Genomic DNA, 25,421 nt, shown 5'->3' on the forward strand with positions numbered 1-25,421 from the left:
ATCTTATATCTTGGCTACTGTGAACAATGCTGCAATAAACATAGAAGTGTATATTATCTTTTCAAATTGGTTTTCATTTTCTCTGGGTAAATATCCAGTAGTGGAATTACTGTATCATATGGTTTTACTTTTTTTTTCTGAGACACATCCATACTCTTCCACAGTGGCTGTACCAGTTTGCATGTGCATGTATAGTGCATGAGGGTTCGTTTTTCTACACATCCTCCACAACAGTTGTCTCCTGTGGTTTTTATTTTAGCCACTGGAAAAGTGTGAGGTGGTCTCTCATTGTGGTTTTGATTTGCATTTCCCTGATGATTAGTGATGCTAAATTAAGCATCTTTTCATATGTCCATTAGCCATCTATCTGTCTTTAAAGAAATGTCTGTTCTTATAATTTTTAATTGGATTTTTTGATGTTCAATTTTATAAGTTCTTTATATATTTTGGATAGTAACCCTTTATCAGATATGTCATTTGCAAATATCTTCTCCCATTCTGTAGATTTCCTTTCAGTTTTGTTGATTGTTTCCTTCACTGTACAGAAGCCTTTTATTTTGAAGTAATTCCAATGGTTTATTTTTGTTTTTGCTTTCTTTGCCTCAGGAGACATATCTAGAAAAATGTTGCTGTGGCCAATATCAGAGAAATTACTGCCTCTGCTCTCTTCTAGGATTTTTATGGTTTTACATCTCATATTTAGGCCCTTCCTCCATTTTGAGTTTATTTTAATATGTGGTATAAGAAATTGGCCTAGTTTCATACTTTTGCATGTAACTGTCCAATTTTCCCATCACCATTTGTTGAAGAGACCTTTTTCTCATTGTATACTCTTGCCTCCTTTGTAGAATATTGACTGTATAATCATGGGTTATTTCTGGGCTACTTTGTTCCATTGATTTATGTATCTATTTTTGTGCCAGTATCATACTGTTTGGGTTACTATAACTTTGTAGTATATCTTGAAATTTGGGATTGTGATACCTCCAGTTTTGTTCATCTTCAAGATTGCTTTGGCTGTTTGAGGTCTTTCGTGGTTCTGTACAAATTTTAGGATTATTTGAATCTTTACAATACCATTATTATTTTTGTCCTTTTTTTTCAAGTGACAAGCTGGTTCAGAGAAACAAGATCATACAGTGTGAAAGTGCAGGAACTTGGATTCAATCCATGTCTGTCTGGCTCAAACTGCCTCTGAAACAGCAGGGCAGTGGCACTGCAGCAGTGTGAAGTGTATTCTGGTTTCCACTGCCATTATCTTACAGATATTAGCCCTTTTATAAAATAAAATTTAAAAATCCCAAATCGTATTCACAGATTTGTTCATAAAGAACAAATGTTTGCACCAGGTAATCAACTGCTTGATTAATTGAAAAGAGGAAATAGATTTTCTTCTAAAAATATTATTAGTAATAAATGATAAGAGAAAGACAGCAAGAAGGCCCCAGGCTTCTGGTCCTGGAAGTTATTCATTCTGCCAAGTGAACATACCAATCTTTGAAAAACCTTGCATCATTCCATTTTACCATTCTTAACCCACCTGGAGCCCAGCATATAGTGGACATTCAATAAATGCTTCTTGATGAAAGAAAATATGTATTAGACTTGTCTTCAGTACTGTAACTGCTAATTTATGACCTTTAATTTTAACATGATAAGACTAATTTTTTTGTGTCTAATTTTACTTCAAAACTCATGGTTTTCATTTTCCTTGACTTTGGTGTTACCATTACTACCCTCTTCAGTTATGATTCAAGTTTCTGCTTCACTCAGACAACATGATAAGAGGGAGAGAGATTTTCCTGAAGGATAAGAAAAAGGAAATATAAAGAAAGACAGAAGTTTTATGTATATGAGACAGTGGCATTTAATGAATGAAGACCTGAAACACTGAAGAAAATGGGAAAAATCTAACATAGAATTAATTTGAGCAGAAAGCAAAGTGAAAATGGTGAAAAATGTTCCTTGGGCAGACACTCCCCAGAAGTGCTATTAATTTAGAACAACTCAGAGCAAGTGGTAGTAATAGGTTATTGGCTCAAGAGTAAAGAAGGAAAAAAAGGTTAAAATGCATGCTATACTCATTGAATTAGGCATCTAGTCCAGGGCTTGATTTTGAAGCCAGCACCTTAGCAAGCCTGCCATTATAGGCTTGGAAACTTCTAAACGTGGAGAATCACAATCTTCAGAAAATGTCTGTTGTATTGCCAGATGGCTCTGTCAATAAATTTTTTCCTACCCTGAGTTCATGTCTCTCTCCTCATATATTTTCACCCATTTATTTTAAGTCTACTCCTTGGAACCAGATGGATAATGTTCACTTCCACATATGGTCATTTCTTATCTCTTTGAAGAACACTATCTTAGACACAAGTTTTTGTGGACTGCCTCTACTCAGAAACTCAATATGCTGTTTTCAGTGCTATCTCACTGAAAACAATGGTAACAATGATGACATATATTTGAATAGTTCTTGAGAATTTAAGCAGTATTTCAGGGTGACAATATTGATGATAGAAGACAGGTCATGTTTCTTAAATCATTTTGGTAAAATAATAATTTTTTTAAAGATTTTATTTATTTATTCATGAGAGACACACAGAGAGAGACAGAGACATAGGCAAAGGGGGAAGCAGGCTCCATGCGGGAAGCCCAATGTGGGACTCGATCCCCAGACTCCGGGATCAAGCCCTGAGCCGAAGGCAGACACTCAACCTCTGAGCCACCCAGGTGTCCCAATGCTAAAATAATTATGTCATAACATACTAATCTTACTTCCAAACATGTTGAAATGTGATGCATTTTCTCATTTGAGTTTTTAATGGTTTATTTTTAGGATTAAAAATTAATATAATGTGGCCCATTCAAGTCTCCTTTGTTATTTTGTTGGGATCTTAGTCAAACATAAAAAACGAATACTTTTCCAAAATTATGCTGCCATTATTGCTTTGAATTACTCCAGTAGGAAATATGCTAGTAATAAAAGCCAGCCTCTATTAATATTTCTAGTGACTTCTTTGTAGAAGTTTACTTAGTGGTTTTATTTTATTACAAGAAAAGAAATAATTGAATTTAATTTTGATTTTTTAAATTGTGAAATATATCACTTATGAAAATAGTATGTTGTGATGGCTTTTTGGTGTTCCAGTTTGGCAAGTCTCTTTCTGGTTAGGGTGAGCTACAAGTGATATTCTCCCAGTGGGATGGACAGTTGCATGACAGAAAGAAGGCATTGGTTATTTGTGGCATGCACACCCCTTCTCCCAGTTATTCAGTGACACACACAACTAGGCTCTACCATGAAAGGATTCTGTAGATGTGAATCACTTTGGCTTTAAGTTAAACAAAAGGGAGATTACTCTTTATAAGCCTGCCTTGAACAGTTGGAAATTCTTTAAAACAGAATTGACGGCCTTCCCTGAGCTCAGAGCCTCCAAACAGCAGATAGATTTACAGCTTCTCTCCCTTCCCATCCATCTTTCTTCCTGAATGATTCCCTATGGACAGCAATCTCTAGCTCCTGCCCCTGGGATTCCAGGCTACATATGATTTTTCCTTTCCTGCTTGCTTGCTCTGTGGACCTGACATTTGATTAGCCAGGCCCCACTATTATATTTGCCAATTCCTTATAATAAATTCATGTATACCTTTTACTGAGTTTGTTAATCTGATTGATCCCTGGCTGATACACATATATATACATATGTATATATAGTTTAAAAATATTAGAAATTAAATCCTATTCATCATCAACCTAAGCTAAGAAATAGAATATTACCACCTTCTCAGAAGCTCCCAATGTTTCCTTTCTTTCTGCACTTCTCTTCTTCCTTCTTCTCCAGAAGTAACCACCATTCTTTCAAGTTAATCACTTCCTGTTTTTCTTTAGTTTTTACTACATATGTAACCAATAGCAACATATTGGTTAGTTTTTTGTTGTTTTTTTTGGTTAGTTTTTTTAAAAATACTGAGTAGAAAGTACATATCTGTGTAAGGAACTGATAGTATTGCCACTATTAGATGAAATCTCCCAAGTAAAGATAAGTCAAACATAGTTACTGGATTACTGTCCAGAGAAATCAGTGAGCAAGGTCATGAATAAACCTTGGGAAATTTAAAGCTCAGCACAGGGAAATGAAAGCTAGGTATGGACACCTAACTATTACTGGCTCTAAATTCACCACAGAATATGTATAGTTCTCCAGAGTAGGTCAAAGAGAACTCATCCGAAGTGAGTACCCTCAGCCAATTCACACAGCAAGGCATGGAGGACTTAGAAGGTATTCATTAACATACAGCGGGAGTTTCATTAACATATATCAAGACAAGCCAAGAATAGAGGTCAGACTCCCTTGAGCATTCTGTTCTGATGTTAAAAAGATGTAGAATGGTAGCTAGCAGGAATCTTGAAATGACAGCCTTCCATGTCTGCCTCTAAATCTCACTCTTCTGGCCTGTTCTAATTCTCAGCTGTCATTGTATACCCTAGGTCTTTCCTTTTTTTTTTTTTTTTTTTGTTTTAATATCTGATTTTGGTAAAACATATATTCTAGTAGCTTCTTGAGAAAAAGTGCATTGTTAATAAGATTCTGAATGCTTAAAAATTTTCTTTTACCCTACTACTTAATTGATAATTTAGTTAGGGATAGAATTCTAGCTTGAAAGTGAGTTTTCCTTAGAATTTCAGATGCATTGCTTAATTTCTTTCTTCTAGGGTTGTGTTGAGAAATCCAAACTCACTCTGATACCTGATTTCTTGTGACTGTTTTGTTTTATTTTGAATCTTGTGCAACTTTTATTTGCTCTCAATGTTCTGAGAGTCCACAATGACACTTGCCTGTATATATTTTTATCTATTGTAATGAATAGATAAGGAATCATATGAAGACTGGGCAGCCAGCCTCCTGGTTGCTTAGTAGAGAAAGACTGGGGTCTCAATATTTTACATTTCATGTGCAGTCATTTAACATAATATTTTCCATATAGTACTCATGCCCTTAAATGTGCCTGGCAATTGCAGAGACACTGCAGAGAATAACTCCCGGTCTTCATGGTGCTGTGTGAGGGTTCCGGGAATCGAGGCTTGAGAAGGCTTCCAAAGCAGATCTCCCTCAGCCCTCTTTGTTTGATTACCCATCCTGTCACTCTCAGTTCTATAGGTACCTGATGCTGGTAGGTCCACATATTTGTGAAAGTTCTGTTTGGGAAAATGGATTGGCTCCTAGCTATCTCCACCTCTAGCTTAGAATTTGCTCTTCTCAGACCAGTTACCTCTCTTCTATCAGCATTTCAGTTTCTGAGATTGTGTTGCTGCCTTTTGTCTTTGTTATTTCTAATCTTGTGAGTTTATGTCTTCAAAAAAAGATTCTCTATACTATAGTTTTAGTGGAGTTTTTGGATGCAGCAAAATCATATGTGTTAGTTTAATTAACCATCACCTTTCAGTTCTCAAAATCATATTTTTAAAAAATTTCATGAATTCAGATTTCTTAAAAAAATTAGAAAAGTTAAATGTGCAGTGAATTTTATTAGTTCAAATTCTTTTCCTGTTTTGGCTATTTATGGGATAGATAGTATTGATATTGCTAAAATGAAGACATTCAGGGAATGCATAAACTCAGAGGGAAACATCAGTGTTCATTCAAATATGTTAACTTTGAAATCATTATGAATCACACACATAAAATGAAAATAGGTAGTGGGTATATGAGTCTAGACATCAGAAGAAAAACCCAGACTAAACCTAAGTTTAAGAGCTAATGACATATATATTGTGTTGAGAGGTGGTGTTGAATGAAAATGGAAGATTTTAATATGACAGCATTTTTCACTGAAATTGTTATTGAGGTGGATATAGATTCACATGCACTGATAAGATTAATACAGAGATCCCATGTTCCTTTTACCCAGTTTCCTTCAATGATAACTCTTACAAACTATAGTACAGTATCATAATCAGGATATTGACATTGATATAATCTGGCAGTCTATTCAGATTCTCTCAGTTTTACTTGTACTTATTCGTGTATGTGTATTCAGTTATTTGTGATTTTATTATATGTATAGGTTTGTGTGTTCCACTACTACAGCTGAGGTATAGAACTTTTTTTGAAAGAAAAATATTTTCAAAGGCTTGGCAAGACAAGTGTTATTCAACTTCTAATTTCATGGTCTTAAAAATTCTAATTTTGCATCAGAATTTTCCTTATCTTACACTCAAATATAAGAACTCATGAGTGGCCCTGGATAAATTTCAAGAGATAGTAGCTTCTGATAAATCTCTGAATACCCTGAACCTACCAAACCAAATTTCATTTCCTTCCCAAGTAACTCCCAATCATTTGTCCAGTGAGGCTGTTTCTGTTTTGATAGAAGATTTATAATCCCTTTACCTAAGAGTGGTTTTTCAAAGGAAACATTTTCCTCTTAGTCATCATCATCATCATACCCTGCATTATCTCCAGATCTTTAATTATAAGCAAATTCTGGCATTTCTCAGATGGTCTAAGCAGCAATGCAGGTTGTCCTCAGCAGCCCTTCCATTTGGACAAGATAACCTAGCAGATCAACTCATATTTCAGTGTCTGGTAGTTAGGAATGTGGCATGGATCATGTGGCAGGCCCCAAAAGGGAACCACAGTAGAGAACTCTAGAGTTTTAGAACAAAGCCATCCTATTTTTGGCAAGTTAATTATTTCCTCTCAAGAAATAGCTCCTGGATTGCCACTGGACTCTGGTAGCCACAGCCTCTGATCATGAGACTTGAGCTACCTAACATAAACTGGATACTACCAGACCCATTTAGCCATAGAATTAGGTAGGTGCTGAAGCATTCCAACATTAGTCTTGAAGGCTTACATCATCTCCCAGTGCATCTACTTCTGACAAAACTGCTGCCACTCTTTTAGCCTCACAGAAAATTCTCTGGAAGTTGATTAAAATGGAAAAACTTCAAGTCAGATCTATGAATGACTCTGCATAACATGGTAACCCCAGGGGGACATGGACTATTATGCTGTTATATCTGTCTCAGGAATAATCCCCAGGGGCACTGTAAAGAAAGAATTTCAAGGAGAATATGTCCATTACATACATTTTCTGGAAGAAGAGATGGTCTCACAAAGGCCATCTCATTGGCATAACTAATAATTTGGTTCCATGATCAGAGAAATAAGATTGGAGAATTAATTACATGAAGGTTTGGCAAAGGACAGAAGATAGCCCTTCAAAATGGCACCAGAAGTATAGTTATGTCCCATGTGAATCCTGAAACCTAAAAGCTCCCACTGCAGTGGAGATAACTCACTCTGAATAAGTTATTCAACCTATTTCTTCATTCATCTCAGTCCTTTTTAATGGGCTCAGGATCCAGCTGGCCAAAATGACAGGAATCATACTATAAATGGAGTAGACCGTAAGTCCATGGGTAGAATCTTAACTGTCCCAACTATTGAGCAGGGGTTGGATATAGGATAGATATTGAAAATAGAGCTTACTGATCTGCTGGTGTTTTGGAGAGGTGAGATAGAGGGAAGTGTCAAGAATGACTTTAAGGTTTTTTGCCTAAGCCAAAAACAAGGTGTCGCTTACTCCAGGAGAAAGAGCAAATTTAGAATGAGCTCATGGTCTAATCTAAAAATCAGCTGATTCCATATAGGACTCTAAATCTTAAGCAAGTGACACAGAGATGAAGGAGACACCAAATTCATCATGATTGCAGTGGCAGAGCCAGACCAGACTGCTGCTGACCACAACTGTCCTTTCTGATGCCCAACTCCCAGGGGCTCCTGTCATCTGACCCATTATCCAGGCCCTGGTTCTCCAGCTTCTCATTCATTTTGTCTTTGTAGTCTTTAGTCCCTTTCCAATGAATGCCATCTAGCTAGACTCAGTGACAGTAGAAGCCTGACTGGCAGGATGGGTAAATATGCTATGAGATAGTTTGTAGTAGTCAGCTGATGGTCTCAGGACTACTGGCATCTTGCTGCCATAGCAACCCAACTAGCAGAAGCCAACTGGGGTTTGTTATTTTGTTACAGACATATTTGTTATAGACATAAAATGTGATATGTATGTTTAACTTAAAATATGTTGTCTTATGAGAATATCAAACATAATAATCCCTGCCTGTCAGATCTCCCATCCTTACCAGGTAACTACACTTATAGGAAACAACAATCCTGACAGTATTCTTAAATTTGATTGAATGAATTTTATAGAGCCTTTAAACATAATAATGACCCTCAGTATAAGCAGATTGCTTTTTACCAAATTTCAGTTTAGTAAAAACATTCTTGGTCTGTGTAGGAGCAATAATATAATATTCTTTCCTTGCTTTGGAGTTTTTACTTTTTATATCTTGTTTTATTATACATTTTCTTAAAAACCACCTTAATTGTGTGTGTGTATGTGTGTGTGTGTGTGATTAATCAATCTTCATGGAAGATTATAATTAAGCTATACAAATATGTGTAAGTCTTTCTTTTAAAGATATTCCACAGGTCATACCTAGCAAAAAAACACTCACTGCTGAAAAATTATTTCGATATATTATCTAAAATCAACCTGCTTTAATTTACCATAACTCTCATTTGACTTATCATTAATAGAGATTTTGAGTAACTAACCATATTTCTTCATGTCAAGCTCAGTGTAATGAACACATTTATTTTATGGATCATTAATTTCATTAAGTTCCTTTGTAATGAGTAGAATTTTCAATGCATCCTATTTACTTGTGAATCTATACCTCTCCAAGTGTCATTATAGAGATAAAACAATTGTTAGAAGAGTAACGGTCTACTTTCACATATGTATATAGACATAATACATAATTGCAAATTCTGAAAATGCCTTATTTTACCAGAAGATATTATGGTCCCAAATTTGGACAATATCCAAATTTGTTTATGGTTACAGGTAACATCCCCACCATGTCAGTTCATTTAAAAAGATATGCCTTTGTTCAACATCATAGGAATTGTTTAAATTTGGTGATTTGAGGATGGATGGATTCCCAGGAAATGGATTACTGGTTTTAAAATTTGGAGATATGGAGATAGCATAATGCTAGAAGTATCTTTAGAGTAAAAGTGCTAAAGTAATGGGGAAACCCACAGGGACTCAGAATTCTTCATTGCATCCCAATATCATATATGCCTCAAACGACCTCATCCAACATAGCACCATGGAAGGCAGGGAAGGAAGCAGAAGGAAAGAGGAGAAAGGACAGCACATTGGGCAGCTTTGCTGAGACACAGATTCAGGTGGCTCCTGGGAAAAGGGAGAGCATCTTCCTCAGGACCAGTGGTTTCATCAGGGAGGGTCATGGATAGGATTTCTGTCAATCCATAATTTTCATTTTATACTAAGTCACATTTGCCCCTAAAATAAATTTACTTACTTACTTAAAGATTGATTGATTTATTGATTGATTGATTGATTGATTTGAGAGAGAGAGAGAGAGGGAAAGAGAGAGAGCAAGTAAGGAGAATACTGAAGCAAGACTCTGCTGAGTGAGGAGCCTGATGTGGGGCTCAATCCCAGCACCCTGAGATCACCATCTGAGCTGAAACCAAGAGTCTGCCAGTTAAATGACTGCACCACTCAGGCACCCCTCACCTTCAAAATTTAATTTAAAACCATATTTTCAGTCCTGCAAAGGAATTGCAAATTTTCGTTAGTGGATTAACTGACATAGCAATGAAGTAGTAAGGTCAATTAACAAGATTATTTGAAGAGAAAATTTTGAGAAGACAAATCATAATTATTTCTGAAATTAGTCCACTGTTTCAGAAGTGCCTGATGCAACTGATCCATATTTGTGTAGTCAGGCATCAAAATCAGTCTGCTATCACGGACATTTTCTCTTGCAATTTAATCATCAAGATTCCCGAAGTAATTTATTTCTTTGGCAACATCATAGCAGGGCAATTATGGGTTTAATTAGCATATTCCAGATATTTTCTCTCTCATTATAAAATAAAAACAATATAGTAAATAGTGCTCCTAACAGTGCCTTAACACTAATTCTTCATACAATTCTCACAGTTTCACAGAATATGTCTAAAACTGACCATTAAAAGTTAATGAAGCTTGAAAATTACTGCTTCAAACTGGCTCTTTTTCCCCCCAAAGAACATTTTAAAAACAATGTGTCAATCATAATAGCCTAATATATTGTCTTCTAGGTATCCAACTGCCCACCTACCCTTCGAACAAATGAATGGCTGCCAACAGGACACTCCAGCAGCTGCTGTATAGGATTATATTATTTATTCCACCTCCACAGGCTCACTACTTTTGTTTCCTCACTTGAGACAACCCCACTTCCTCCTCCTTAATCCAAATCTCAGCCAGCCTTTAAGACCCAAATTCGACTTTCTTCCTCAAATCTTGTTTATTCTAGGTGTTATTAAGTTCTTACACTTATAAATTTTTATAGCATATTATTACAACATGACCAATATTTATCCAGTTGACAAATATTGTTTATCTACTAAGTTCCAGGCATTATGGATTGGAAATATGGAGATTTTAAGAAAAAAATATGATTACTATTTTTTAGGACCTTGCTATTGCCCTGGAATATATATTTTGTTCTCCTATCCAAATATAAACTCTTTTTTAAAAAAGGGATCACATTCACATCTAGTATTTTTTTTAAAGATTTTATTTATTTATTCATGAGAGACAGAGAGAGAGAGAGAGAGAGAGGCAGGCAGAGACACAGGCAGAGGGAGAAGCAGGCTCCTCGCAAGGAGCCCAATGCGGACTTGATCCCACATCCCAGGATCACGCCCTGAGCCAAGGCAGGTGCTCAACCTCTAAGCCACCCAGACGTCCCCACATGTAGTATTAATATGACCCCAATATCCAACCTCAAGCTTCTAATACAGAGATGAAGACATATCTATTACTGAAATCAATAAATTTTACATTTCCTAATTATACATAGAGTCTAAAGGAAAATAATACCTCCTATAAAATCTCCAACTTATCTAATGCCATTTTCATAGCTTCTAGACATCAGAAACTGTATTTTCCATGTTTCTCTAGATGCATTTCTCTGTGCCTTTGATCTTTGGCACACTATATAATAGTTTATTTTACTTACAGTAAAGCAGAATGATAAAAAGTGTAGATCCAGGGGTAGAGTGCCTGGATTCAAATTTTAGAATCTTATACATATGACCTTGACTCATCTAAGTTTCCTCATCTGTAAAATAAGCATAAATGTATGTCAGTTATAAGGTAGTTTTGAAGGTTAAAAAAGCTAATGAAAATAAAGAATCTAGAAAACTACCTGTCACAGAGTAAACTCCTGGAATTTTTATTCATGATCATTGTACTTACTTACAGCACCATCAAGAGATAATCAAGTGTTGTTATTTCACTTCTACAGATGACACACTTGAAAAAGAGGGTATTTGATGTATTATGAATTATGTTAGAAATAATTTGTAAAGCCAGAATGTGAATTTCCTGAATTCACTGGTTTTGAAATAAGCACTGGACTGTCCTATCTTCTTCTGCAGAACAGTTCTGCTTTCAGGTTCAATCCAGGATGCTGTTTGGTGTTATGAGACTTCATGAAAAGGATGAATAAGACATAGTTTCTTTTCTCAAATAGTTGACTCTCTGAGTTGTGCTGAATACTGTACACTACTTTGTCTTGCAATCATGTTACTATAATGGATGTTAGTGGAATTTTCCTCAACCAAAATCATAGAAGTACACCATTGATTCTATTGTACTTGAACTTTCCTATAACAGTAATAACATGTGAATTATTGGGTTTCTGGTAGAAATAGTGTCTCAGAATAGTGCATAAGTCAGGACTCCTACCTGCAGATTATATGATCCGGCTGTTTATTTTATTTTTTTAAGATTTTATTTATTTATTTGAGAGAAAGAGAGAGTATGCGCAAGCAGGGGGAGGGGCATAGGAAGTGGGAGAAGCAGACTCCCCACTCAGCAGGGAGCCCCAGGATGGTAGGATCAGGAGCTGAGCCAAAGGCAGATGCTTAACTGACTGAGCCACCCTGGATCCAGCTAGTTTAAGTGGGAAAGGATTTATTTAAAAGTGTAGACAAATTAAAGAATTTCCTTAGGGGTCAGAAAAGTGATTTCATAGCAATATGACCAGGAAAAAGAATAGCTAAGAGACATGACTAACCATAAAACAGAATGGTTGTGGCAGAAACTCCATTGCTGTCTCTCACATAGTTCAATGTTCTATGACATAGAGCCAGGGCATTGAAACCTCCCTTGAAACTGTTGCTGTCTTCAAGCACCAAATTCCTTGGCTAACATACTTTCAAAGAGACCCACTAGCCATGTATATAGCTACTTCCTCATATTGGCAGCTTTTTCCTTCTAAGTCTTGGCAGAGATGTACGTGCTTAGCAAAATCAAAACCACAACATAAACTTGACTTTCAAGACAGGTAAAGTTTTCTTCTTCTATTTTTTAATTGATGCATTCATAAGAGACGTACAGAAGCAGAGACACAGGCAGAGGGAGAAGCAGGCTCCATGCAGGGGAGCCTGACATGGGACTCAATCCCAGGACTCCAGGATCATGCCCTGGGCCAAAGGCAGGCAGGCGCTAAACCACTGAGCCACCTAGGGATCCCCAGTTTTCTCCTTCCTCCCCTTCTTCTCCTCCTCTTTTGTCCTTTTTCTTTTTAAAGTTTATATCACTTAAGTTTAAGATACCTTTGGGATTATTAAGACCTGTCTTATATATACTACTTCTACTTTTTGAGGGGTGTTTCTGAACATGCTCAACTTTATGAATGATGGATCAGAAATAACATACACTTTGTGGTAAGGCATTTCAGGTTCAAGTCTGTTTGCTGTCTCAGAAGTCAAACACTCAGTAGCAAGTCAGTATCTGTCTATTCTCTATCAAAGAGAAAATGCATATTTGCCAAAAAGGGCATAGATTTGTTCCACTGTCACATGAGTCTGTTATGATTCTTCACTTAGGGTGTTCTAGAGCAATGAAATCTGGCTATAGACATCTGTCAGTCTGTGTGGTTTGTTATAACAAAATATCATAGTCTGGGTGGCTTCTAAACATTTATTTCTCACAGTTCTGGAGGTTGGGAAGTCCAAGCCATGGCACTAGCAAATCTGGTGACTGGTGAGAGCCTAATTCCTGGCTCACAGATGGCCATCTTTTTACTGTTAATTTCATATGGCAGAAGGGAGGATGTCTCTCTAGGGCCTCTTTTATGAGAGCACTAATCCCTTTTAAAAGAGCTCCATCCTCACAGCCTAATTATCTCCCAAAGGTCCCACCTCCCACGACCATTACCTTGAGGGTTAGGATTTCAACATATGAATTTTAGGGAAGATATGTATTCAGTCTATAATACTAGCCTAATTCAAAACATGTGAACCAAAATCTTATAATCTTGTGCCCCTATGTATATAATCAATTGATCCAATTTTAAGCAATTGATGCAAATGTAATCCAAGAGAAAGATATAGCTTCCCATGTGTACAAATGATAAAGGATCTCTGCACAAATAAGTTAGTACCAAAAATTACCCATTAAGGTAATTACATAGCTTAATTTCTAGATCAATGAACCATTCTCTCAGAACATGAAGATAAATTTAACTGTATAATTAATGATTTTAAAAGCTAATGGTAGAAGGGATACAAGCATTATTTAGATTTATATAGTACAGCAAAAGGAGGCTTCATCATCTCATGGTAATGAAATACGTAGCAATTTTGTTCACATAGACACTTCTTGAATGTCAGTGGCAAGAACTTGAGCCCTCACCCCTCAGTCTAAAAACAAACAAACAAAAAATGATCTTTTATTGGCCAGGGATTTTTATTCACAATCAAAGTATTATGTAGCAGTCAAAGGAGTGGACTTTGACTTTGAAATTTAGCTTACCAAGCTGGGTCATACAGTGTGGAGGCAGAAAAGTGGAATTGAGAACCAACTCCAGGCAAAGGGCAGATCAGCAGCACAGAGATGATGTAGAGGGCAAAGGAGTCCCTTGTGTACCAGTTCAGTGTTCAATACTTTCTCTCTCTCTTAGCCTGAGGAGGCTCCCAAATCAATCCCAATTTTTCCAGCAAGTTTGCAGAACACTGATGTAGGAGACTATGAGTAAGGAGACTAAATTTATTTACCTTTTAATTGTTTAAAGAGCACCCTCATCCTTACTATGTATAATTTTCTCTATGTCCAGTAGAGGAGAGGAGCCCTTTGGTATATATGTATGTATGTGTATATTTACATGTTTGTGTGTGTGTGTGTGTGTGTAAAAGCTAATGTACCTAATATATCTAAGATCTAATATATATATAAGCTATATATATAAGTATATGTATGTGCCTATGTACATATGTATATGTATACACACACACACACATTCTATGCAAGCCTGTTTGGACTAATACATTAATGAGGCTGCCATTTTCAAGAATGAAAGATGTTCACTTTTAAGTAGTAAAAAATTAAAATAGGAGTTGTTTCACCCAAATGAATGTTTGTTTGAAATGTGAGTAGAAGATATTTTCACATAGAAGAGGCTTCCTGAGCCCTTGCCTAAGGTAGGCTACCATGATTAACCTTCTCTTAGAATTCCTTACCAACCCCTCCCCAACTTCTGCATTTCAGGGTAAAAAAAAGTGAGAGACTAGCATTGCAGAGGCACACCGTCTATCCCTCTCAATCAATATCTTCCATGGGAAGTTTGCATGATATCACCTAACAAATGCTGAATATTTGAAATTACCAATTGCAAGTTTAAAAAGGTAGAATCTTCTGGATTGCTGTCAGATTCTTTCATATAGTGCATCTCTGTCTCCACTCTTCCCAACCCCTCACTGTTTGCATAATTTTGGTTGAGATCTACAACCCAGAAATACCCACAGACAGTGCCTACTAAACCAGAGTACATGACAGTGTTATCCAGCAAGCCTGGGAGGGAAAGAAAGATGGTCACAAACTCACTCTTCGACAGTCTTGCCCTAGAGGAATTACTTTGCCTAATGTGATTAAAATTGTATGTGGCATGACTGTCTCTAGAGAAGAAAACGTGCTCCAAGTCACTACCTTGTGGCACATTTTCGAGATCAATGTGTGCAATTTCAGAATGAAGGATTTCTGTCACACACAATGGCCTAATCAAATTAAGTTAAATAAATGCATCATGAATGCATATTAAATTTAATCAAAAGCACAAAGTTGCATGTATAACATATATTTAAATCAGAAGTGGCCATCCCTGGTCAATGAGCAGATGAACACAAATTCCTACCCAATAAGGTTGTGTGAAGGCCAAACATGCAGTATTCAGTTTTCTGGATCCCCAATAGATTTCTGTATATTTATAATATAATATAATATAATATAATATAATATAATATAATATAATATAATATATATTAGTATGGTTAAAACTGGAAAGCTTAAGGGAAGAAGGGAATGAAAGGGCATCAAATAAATGAGGAAGAAATTAATAGAGGAGTAAAGGAGATCAGATGAGAAAGCTAGCAGAAAGGATGAAAGAGTTATAAAAGAAAAGAAAAGTGTAGGGCTCCTGCATGGCTTAGTTGGCTAAGTGTCTGCCTTCAGCTCAGGTTGTAACCTCAAGGTCCTGGAATAGAGCCACATCTGGTTCCCTACTCAGTGGGGAGTCTGCTTCTTTCTCTCCCTCTACTCCTCCCCCCACTCATGCTCTCTCTCTCACACACACAAATAAATAAATAAATAAATTTTTTTAAAGTGTAATGGAGAAGAATGGGAAGAATGACCTCTCAACTCTTGCAAATAGTCTGTAATTCACAGTTGCATGTTTGGCCTTCACAACAACCTTATTGGGGATTTGTGTTCATTTGTTCATTGATCAAGAATATTTTACACCTACTCTGTGCCAGGTCTTATAATGGGTTCTGGGAATAAAACAGTGGACAACAGAGATATAGCCTCTTCTATCATACAACTTATATTTTGGTATAGAGGGACAACAACAGCAATAAAGTCCTAAGAAACTAAGTAAATAAGACAAATTTTAGACAGGAATCTCAGAGTTTATATTGATTTCCTATTGCTGTGATAATAAATTACCACAAATTTAGTAACTTAAAGCAATACAAATTAATTCTCCTATAGTGGTAGTTGTGGACCTCAGAAAGCTAAAATGGGTTAGCTGGTGTGTGTCCCTTCTGAAAGCTCTAAGGGAAGGTCCATTTTCTTGTCTTTTCCAGCATTTAGAGGCTGCCTGCATTCCTTAGCTCATGGCACTGCTTTACTGTTTCTGCCATCACATCTTTGTCTCTGATTCTGACCTTTCTGTTTTCCTGTTGTAAGGACTCTGGTAGCTACAACAGACCCACCTGGATAACCCAGGATTATTTCAACATCTTTTAATTAATCACATCTATCAAGGAACATATTCACAGGTTCCTGGGATTCGGACAGGGACCTCTCTGGAGAGTCATTATTCAGCCTACTGCAGAGCCTTGAGTGAATTGTTCAACTGCCCATATGGTTTAGACCTTCAGTCTTCTGAATCCAAATGCACTAATCTTTCTTCTTTACCCACATCCTTTGTTCATCCTCCACCTGCTAAAGAAATTGAAGTCCATTTTGACATTCTTTGATGTTTTCTACAGTTTTAGCTACCCTCCTTCACTCATGTTGTGTTCCAAAGCTAGAGAAAACAAACCTAATTTATTCAAGGTAATAGTCACCGACAACTGGTTAATGTATCCATCTATTCAACAACTATTTACTGAGCACCACTTCCATGCTAAATCCAAAACGAGAGTGGAAAACAAAACAAATGCTGCCTTTGCCTGGTTGGAGCATTTAGTCTTAGGGGAAAGATAGATATTAAACTAACACCTAGATAATTATGCATTCTAGTAAGTGGTAAGAAAGAAATGAAAAGGGTTTGATGACAGATTATAATTAGGGAACTCAATTAGACAGGGAGGTTAAGGAAGGACTTTCTCTGAAGGGAACACTGAAGCACAGAATGACACATGAGCAGAAATCTTCCTTGCAAAGGTAATGTGAACAGAGAAAGGTCTGTCTGGTATGGGTGGGTGGAGTGCTTTTATGGGCAGGGCAAACTCCAAGGCCCTGAGATGGAAAAGAGCTCGGTAACTTGGATAATTATTTAAAAATCCATGTGACTAGAGAATAAATAGTCAAGGACAATGCCTAAGATAAGATGAGCTGATCAAGGTAAGGAGGGTATAGGTCATATAGGCCACAAATAGTGGGGAAAAGTTGGGTTTTATTTTAAAGTTCATTGGGAAGTTATTGAAGGATTTTAAGGTGAGAGCAAAGTGATCTAATCATAGTTATGCATTTAAAAGATATGGTGCCTGAGTGGCTCAGTGTTGGTTAGGCAGCCAACACTTTTTTTAAATTTCTTTTTATTGGAGTTCAATTTGCCAATACAGCATAACAGCCAGTGCTCATCCCATCAAGTGCCCCCCTCAGTGCCTGTCACCCAGTCACCCCCAGCCCCCACCTACCTCCCTTTCAACCACCCCTTGTTCGTTTCACAGAGTTAGGAGTCTCTCATGTTCTGTCACCCTCACTGGTATTTCCCCACTCATTTTCTCTCCTTTTCCCTTTATTCCCTTTCACTACTCTTTATATTCCCCAAATGAATGAAACCATATAATGTTTGTCCTTCTCCAATTGACTTATTTCACTAAGCATAATACCCTCCAGGTCCATCCACGTCAAAGCAAATGGTGGGTATTTGTCGTTTCTAATGGCTGAGTAATATTCCATTGTACACATAGACCACATCTTCTTTATCCATTCATCTTTCCATGGACACCGAGGCTCCTTCCACAGTTTGGCTATTGTGGACATTGCTGCTCTAAACATCGGGGTGCAGGTGTCTCAGTCTTTCACTGCTTCATCTGTATCTTTGGGGTAAATCCCCAGCAGTGCAATTGCTGGGTTGGAGGGCAGATCTATTTTTAACTCTTTGAGGAACCTCCACACAGTTTTCCAGAGTGGCTGCACCAGTTCACATTCCCACCAACAGTGCAAGAGGGTTCCCCTTTCTCCACATCCTCTCCAATGCTTGTTGTTTCCTGCTTTGTTAATTTTCCCCATTCTCACTGGTGTGAGGTGGTATCTCATTGTGGTTTTGATTTGTATTTCCCGGATGGCAAGTGATGCAGAGCATTTTCTCATGTGCTTGTTGGCCATGTCTATGTCTTCCTCTGTGAGATTTCTCTTCATGTCTTTTGCCCATTTCATGATTGCATTGTTTGTTTCTTTGCTGTTGAGTTTAATAAGTTCTTTATAGATCTTGGCTACTAGCCCTTTATCTGATAGGTCATTTGCAAATATCTTCTCCCATTCTGTAGGTTGTCTTAGTTTTGTTGACTGTTTCTTTTGCTGTGCAGAAGCTTCTTATCTTGATGAAGTCCCAATAGTTCATTTTTGCTTTTGTTTCTCTTGCCTTCATGGATGTATCTTGCAAGAAGTTACTGTGGCCAAGTTCAAAAAGGGTGTTGCCTGTGTTTTCCTCAAGGATTCTGGTGGATTCTTGTCACATTTAGATTTTTCATCCATTTTGAGTTTATCATTGTGTATGGTGTAAGAGAATGGTCCAGTTTCACTCTTCTCCATGTGGCTGTCCAATTTTCCCAGCACCATTTATTGAAGAAACTGTCCTTTTTCCAGTGGATAGTCTTTCCTGCTTTGTTGAATATTAGTTGACCATAAAGTTGATGGTCCACTTCTGGGTTCTCTATTCTGTTCCATTGATCTATGTGTCTGTTTTTGTGCCAGTACCACACTGTCTTGATGACCACAGCTTTGTAGGACAACCTGAAATCAGCATTGTGATGCCCCCAGCTATGGTTTTCTTTTTTAATATTCCCCTGGCTATTTGGGTTCTTTTCTGATTCCACGCAAATCTTAAGATGATTTGTTCCAACTCTCTAAAGAAAGTCCATGGTATTTTGATAGGGATTGCATTAAATGTGTAAAATGCCCTGGGTAGCATGGACATTTTCACAATATTAATTCTTCCAATCCATAAGCATGGAAGAGAAGGACTGTTTTTCCATCTCTTTGTGTCTTCCTCTATTTCTTTCAGAAGTGTTCTGTAGTTTTTAGGGTATAGATCCTTTACCTCCTTGGTTAGGTTTATTCCTAGGTATCTTATGCTTTTGGGTACAATTGTAAATGGGATCGACTCCTTCATTTCTCTTTCTTCAGTCTCATTGTTAGTGTATAGAAATGCCACTGACTTCTGGACATTGATTTTGTATCCTGCCACACTGCCCACTTGCTGTATGAGTTCTAGCAATCTTGGGGTGGAGTCTTTGGGGTTTTCTACATAGAGTATCATGTCATCTGCAAAGAGGGAGAGTTTGACTTCTTCTTTGCCAATTTGAATGCCTTTTATTTCTTCTTGTTGCCTGATTGCTGAGGCTAGGACTTCTAGTACTATGTTGAATAGCAGTGGTGAGAGTGGACATCCCTGTCTTGTTCCCGATCTTAGGGGAAAGGCTCCCAGTGTTTCCCCATTGAGAATGATATTTGCTGTGGGCTTTTCGTAGATGGCTTTTAAGATTAGGCAGCTAACTCTTGATTTTGGCTCAGGTCATAATCTCTCCTGGGATGGAGCCCTACCTTAGGCTCTGTGTTTAGCAGGGAAACTGCTGGAAGATTCTCAATCTCTCCCTCTCCCTTGGCTTCTCCCCCTGCTCATGCATGCTCTCTCTCTTTCTCTCTCAAATAAATAAATATATAAATAAATCTTTTAAAGTAAAGTAATAAATAAAATAAAAGATAACTTTGCTGTTGGGAGAACAGACAAAGATCCAGTGTGGAAGCTGAGACATTAACAAGGATGCTGCTATAGGGAGATGATGGTAGCTTGGACCACAGCTGGGCTGAGAAGGAGGTGAATAGTGGACAGATAGGAGTGCACTGTGGAGTAGAAGCAACAGGGTTTGCTAATGGATGAGGTAGGGGAGGAGGGCACATACATATCAAATTTGACTCCCATATTGCAAGTTTGAGAATGTAGGTAGGGTCCAGGTCTTTATGGAGAAGAAAAAGACCAGAGAATGAATGACATTAGGGGAAAAAGTCAATAAATTCCTCTCTAGACCTCTTAAGTTTGAAATTTTTGTGAAATTTCAAGTAAATAAAGGTAGAGGAATAAGTCTGGAGGTCAAAGATAGCCTAAGGTGGACACAAATTTAGAACCTAGTGGCATAGAGGTAGGTATTTAAAGCTATGGGGTTAGATGAGATCAGTTGGGAAGAGTGTGAAAGCAGAAAAGGAAAGGCTAAGGAGAAATCTCTGGGAGATTCTCCAACATTTAGAGTTGGAGAATATTTAGGGAGGAGAAGGCTGAAAATTAAGGCCATAGATGTAAAGGAAAATCAGGGAATTACAGTGTCAACAAAACCAAGAGAAGAGAGTGTTTCAAGAACAAGTAGCTCACAAGGTTCACTATAGCGAACATTTGTTTTTGTCAAAAACAAACAAACAGGCAGCCCAGGTGGCTCAGCGGTTTAATGCCACCTTCAGCCCAGGGCGCGATCCTGGAGACCCCGGGATCAAGTCCCACGTCCGGCTCCCTGCATGGAGCCTGCTTCTCCCTCTGCCTGTGTTTGTGTCTCTGCCTCTCTCTGTGTGTCTCTCATGAATAAGTAAATAAAATCTTTAAAAACAAAAACAAAGGATCACAAAGTTCTAGTTTCAAAATCTAGAACAGACAAGTACAGTTGAAGATTACATGTTAAGAATTTCTTCATTTGTTTTTAGGGAAGCAAAAAGTAGCCCTGGTTGCTGGAAACTGATGGTGCTCACAGCCAGACCATACTGTTCTCCTGTTGGACATAAACTCATGGAACATCAGACAAAGTCACTCTGACACCAAGATAAAGTGAGCTAAAAGAAAATCACCATGAGGTCCAAAAAATATCAAATACCCTCTGTACTTGTACTTGGATAAAATGAGTGCCTGCCACTTCTTTACTAACTACAGCTTTATCTGTCCCTCGTGTAGATTACATTTGTTCAGATACTCAGTTACAGAATTATCCGGGCTTTCTGACAGTACTCAATCCAGATTGAGCCACTACTTCCTTAGACCCTCCTTAAAATATCCAGCCAAAGTCTAAATCCCATAATAGCTTCTATGTAACACCCCTTACTGAGAGGCACTTCGTAGCTTCCCTATGGGGGAGGTCTGCAAGGAGTCCTCTAGCTGAAGGGCATTGACATTTCCTAGTTCCCTAAAAAATACACAATCCACGTATATAACCAGTTAATAAAAACACTAAATTAACCAGAACTCCCCATTACCCAATCATTCTAGATCAATTATATCTATTAGTTATATAAAAATTACTTATTACTCCTAAAATATTTATATTATAACTTCCTCTTGGTTTCATTAAGACCTCAAATACTTCTATAGACCTTTATTTTTTTCCTATTCTTCACATAGTACAGCAGAGAATTCCTTTCTTTCCAGTCCCATAGAGCTAGTTGGAAGCTCAATGTGACTTTGTCACTAAATTGCCAGAAGATCATAAGTAGGAAGTTCCTTCCTATTTATAAAGATTTAATCAAACTTCCAACAGAGTACTAAAGGATACTGTTCACATGTTAGTTGTCATGTGTTCCTAGTGTCCTCTGATCTATGACAGTTTTTCAGCTTATCCATTTTTTTGGAACCTTGATGGTTTTGAGGAATACAGTAAGATCAGGTATTTTGTAGAATGTTCCTCAATATGGGTTTGTCTGATATTTTTCCATTATTAGACTGGGGTTATAGCTTTTTAGAAAGAACACCATATCGGGGGTTACTGCTATCAACATGACTTATCACTAATAATGCTAACCTTGGTCACTCAGTTTAGGTGGCATCTTTCAGGTTTCTTCATTGTGATGTAACTAATTTTTCCTTTTTAATAATATATTCTTTGGGAGCAGGCCACAAAGCCCAGATCTCTCTCAGTGTGAGGGGAATTAAACTCCATGTATTGGGGAAGGGGGATGAAGAGGAAGTATCTATGTATATTACTCGAAAGTCTTTTGTAGAGAAGATTTGTCACCTTTCTCCCATTTATTTATTTGTTCCATTGTGTATTTATTGCTGAATGGACCCTTGGGCATTTATTGACTCCAGAATTGTGAGAAAGAACTATTTCCTGTTTAACCCACTCAGTTTATGGTGTTTTGTTATTGAAGTCTGATCAGGTTGAAGAAATTCCATTTATTACTAGTTAGATGATTTTTTAAAAATAAATCAAGACTGCATACTGAGTTTTGTTTCCTCGCCTGTTGAAGATAGCTGGGATCAGTTTGGGCCCCTGATTCCTATATTGTAGCCTGGAAACTCTCCAGCCACTGATCTGGTGTAATAATGCTCTCTTTGTTTATTTGCCTTCCAAGAATCATGTATTTTGTCCAGTTTTCTAGTTTATTGAGATGGGAGGGTAAATCAGATTCCTGCTACTCCATCATGGGTGGAAGTGGAAATCTTTATTTTGTTTTAATTTTTAATTTGTTTCCAGTAAGTTTGAAACTTTCCTCTTTATTAACTTTTGTAAATCCTCCTTGTCAATTGTCATGAATCATTTGCCCACGTATCTACGAAAATACTTCTCTTTTTATATAGACTTATATGATACATTGAATATAAAAGGAACAACTTTCTAAATTATGGAAGGAGAGAGTTAGCAGTCACTCCTCCTAAAACCTTTTCTACTCCCTACTCTACTTTACCCACTCCTTATTCTCCCCTTGGATATCTAGCTCTACTTTTAACATTTACTCATTTTTCTTTTTATTGTGAATGTTGTCCTGTTGATAAATATTTGTTTCTCCTCACTTCATTGAGAGGACTTTCACTTCCCCACTTGAGTGAATCTTGTGAGGCTGTCAATCAAAGATCCTGACTCCCTCTCCACAGATGTGTCCATTTGGCCCAGTTGAGCCAATCAGAGACTGTCTCCTAGATATAGGCCTGATCTATTATTTAAGGAGAGTTGATCCGAGTCCTTGAAAAGTAGGTTTATGTATACTCTTTAATAGTGAGATTTTCCTCTGTTTTTCTGAGATTAGGAGAACTAAGAACAATGAAATCCTAAAGCTACTAGATTTTGTCTTTTCACCTCCATGCAGAAGGCATACAGGAGATAGAAAATAGCACAGTGGAAAGGAGATTAAAAGATGAAGAGAGAGGAAAAAAGGATCTTACTCATATCATTTGGGACCTTGGCAACACCTCAGATCAGTCTCCTCAGCATATCAATAATACATTCCATTCTATATTTCAGTCACTTTGATTTGGGTTTCTGTTACAACCAAAATTCCTGGCAATTCCAAATTCTAGATGGTTAGCTTTCTGAAATTGCCCATGACTGTTCTAACACAATATCAGTGTAGCACATCTCTCTACCCATGGCTTCAGGTATCTTTGGAGCCTTGAATAGTGTCTATAATAAGGAATAAAAGATCAAATGACAGAGGAAAACTGCCACCTATATTGTGCATTTTAAATCCACCTACCACTATTACTGCACGTGGAGGACATATAGATGGCTTGGGATGGGTTGAGAACTCACTGAAGGAGGCATCATACATTTGTAAACATATAGAGAATCATCTCTGACGTAGTTCAGAGAAGAAAATGCATTCAAATAGGTTTTTATATAAGATCTATTGCTTCACTTGATGACTTTGTTGTTACATCTATAAAGGCTTAGCATATCATGTACCTTATTTTAGAGAGGAAGCTATTTTATTGATTTTGCCCTTGCTTACCAATTCTCACCCAAGCAACTCTGTCAGTTTGCCTCTGGTACATTTCTGGTCAATCATCTTGATTCCTGTTTGTTGAAGGAGAATCACTATAAAGGCATCTTGAATTCATACATCTTAAAAGATGCTTTAAAAAACCAATCAGCATTTCTATGTCATTTCCAATAACAAGTGAGAATACAGATGTGCCTATATTACTCAATACATAAAAAATTCTTCTGGGGGATCCCTGGGTGGCGCAGCGGTTTGGCGCCTGCCTTTGGCCCAGGGCGCGATCCTGGAGACCCGGGATCGAATCCCACGTCGGGCTCCCGGTGCATGGAGCCTGCTTCTCCCTCTGCCTGTGTCTCTGCCTCTCTCTCTCTCTCTCTCTCTCTGTGACTATCATAAATAAATAAAAATTAAAAAAAATTCTTCTGAGCTTTTAAAATAGTTATACAACTGTCAAGTTTTTTGGATTTTAGTAAGAATGTGTACTTTAACTCTTCAAATTATTTATTTGTTCAATTCTCAAATATTTTCATAAGGAAAAGATTTCTTTCCTTTAGCTGAAATAAAAATAAGCCATTTCATAATCAGCCAGGTCTTAGGAAGATTTTTAAGAGAAAAACCAAACCTCTTCCTTCTTGTTTTATGTCCAATATTTGATACTCTGGGTTTTGTTACAGGAAATCTCCCAGTCTCCTATACCTTTACATTTTCAAGCTCCTCCTGAAAGAGAAGAGTCTCCTAAGAAGGACTTCCTTCTCAAAAAAAAAAAAAAAAAAAAAAAAAAAAAAAACCAATTCTAAGCATTATGCCACATCAGATTTAAGAAAATTTTAGATAATACAAACTTTGTCATTCTAACATTGATTTATGTGAGAAAAATACAAGTCTGTCTAAAAATATTTCCCCACCCCTCCAATAAAACTTAAATCTGAGCTGATTGCACAGATGGCAATCAACAAAGTGAAAGAAAGGCCACTTAATTAGGAGGTGTATACTTGCTTCATGATTGAAAGCAATTGACGTTGGAATGAAACAAATTTCTAAATCTGAGTTGTATGCCAGACTGAGAAACAAAGAGTGATGAAAGATATGAGACTTTGAGGAGGGAGGAAAAGAAGAAAGATACACAGAGACATGAAAGAGTAAGCATCTGGTTTATCACAGAAATTTATACTAAATTGGTATGCCAGTTGGGCTGGCTTCATGGACATGTGACCTGTGCAGTTACACAGGCTCCAGTTCCAAAGGACCTCCTTTTTGGTTTAATGCTCTGCTTGCCATCTTGAAGTTCTCTCTAATCATTGAACCAGGGGACCCTGCATTTTCACCTTGTACCATGTCCCACAAATATGTAGGTCGTCCTCATCCTAGTTCAGTTCTAGGACTTCTTAGCTGTCTCATCTCTCATTTCCACAATTATTATTTTCTAGCACCAACAAAGGAGTGAAACTGGCTTTCTCACTTACACACATCTTGTAGCTACAGTGAAATTCCATTTGCAAAATAGATATTTTGGACATTTCCACTTCATTGTTTCTGATAATCTGTCCCTTTAAAACCAACAGAAATTTGCCTCTACCTATGAGTCCAAAAGGACAAACTCTTGAATCATTCTACCA

The sequence above is a fragment of the Nyctereutes procyonoides genome, unplaced genomic scaffold, assembly GCF_905146905.1.
Source record: "Nyctereutes procyonoides isolate TBG_1078 unplaced genomic scaffold, NYPRO_anot_genome, whole genome shotgun sequence".
In the NCBI taxonomy this organism is placed as follows: domain Eukaryota; kingdom Metazoa; phylum Chordata; class Mammalia; order Carnivora; family Canidae; genus Nyctereutes; species Nyctereutes procyonoides.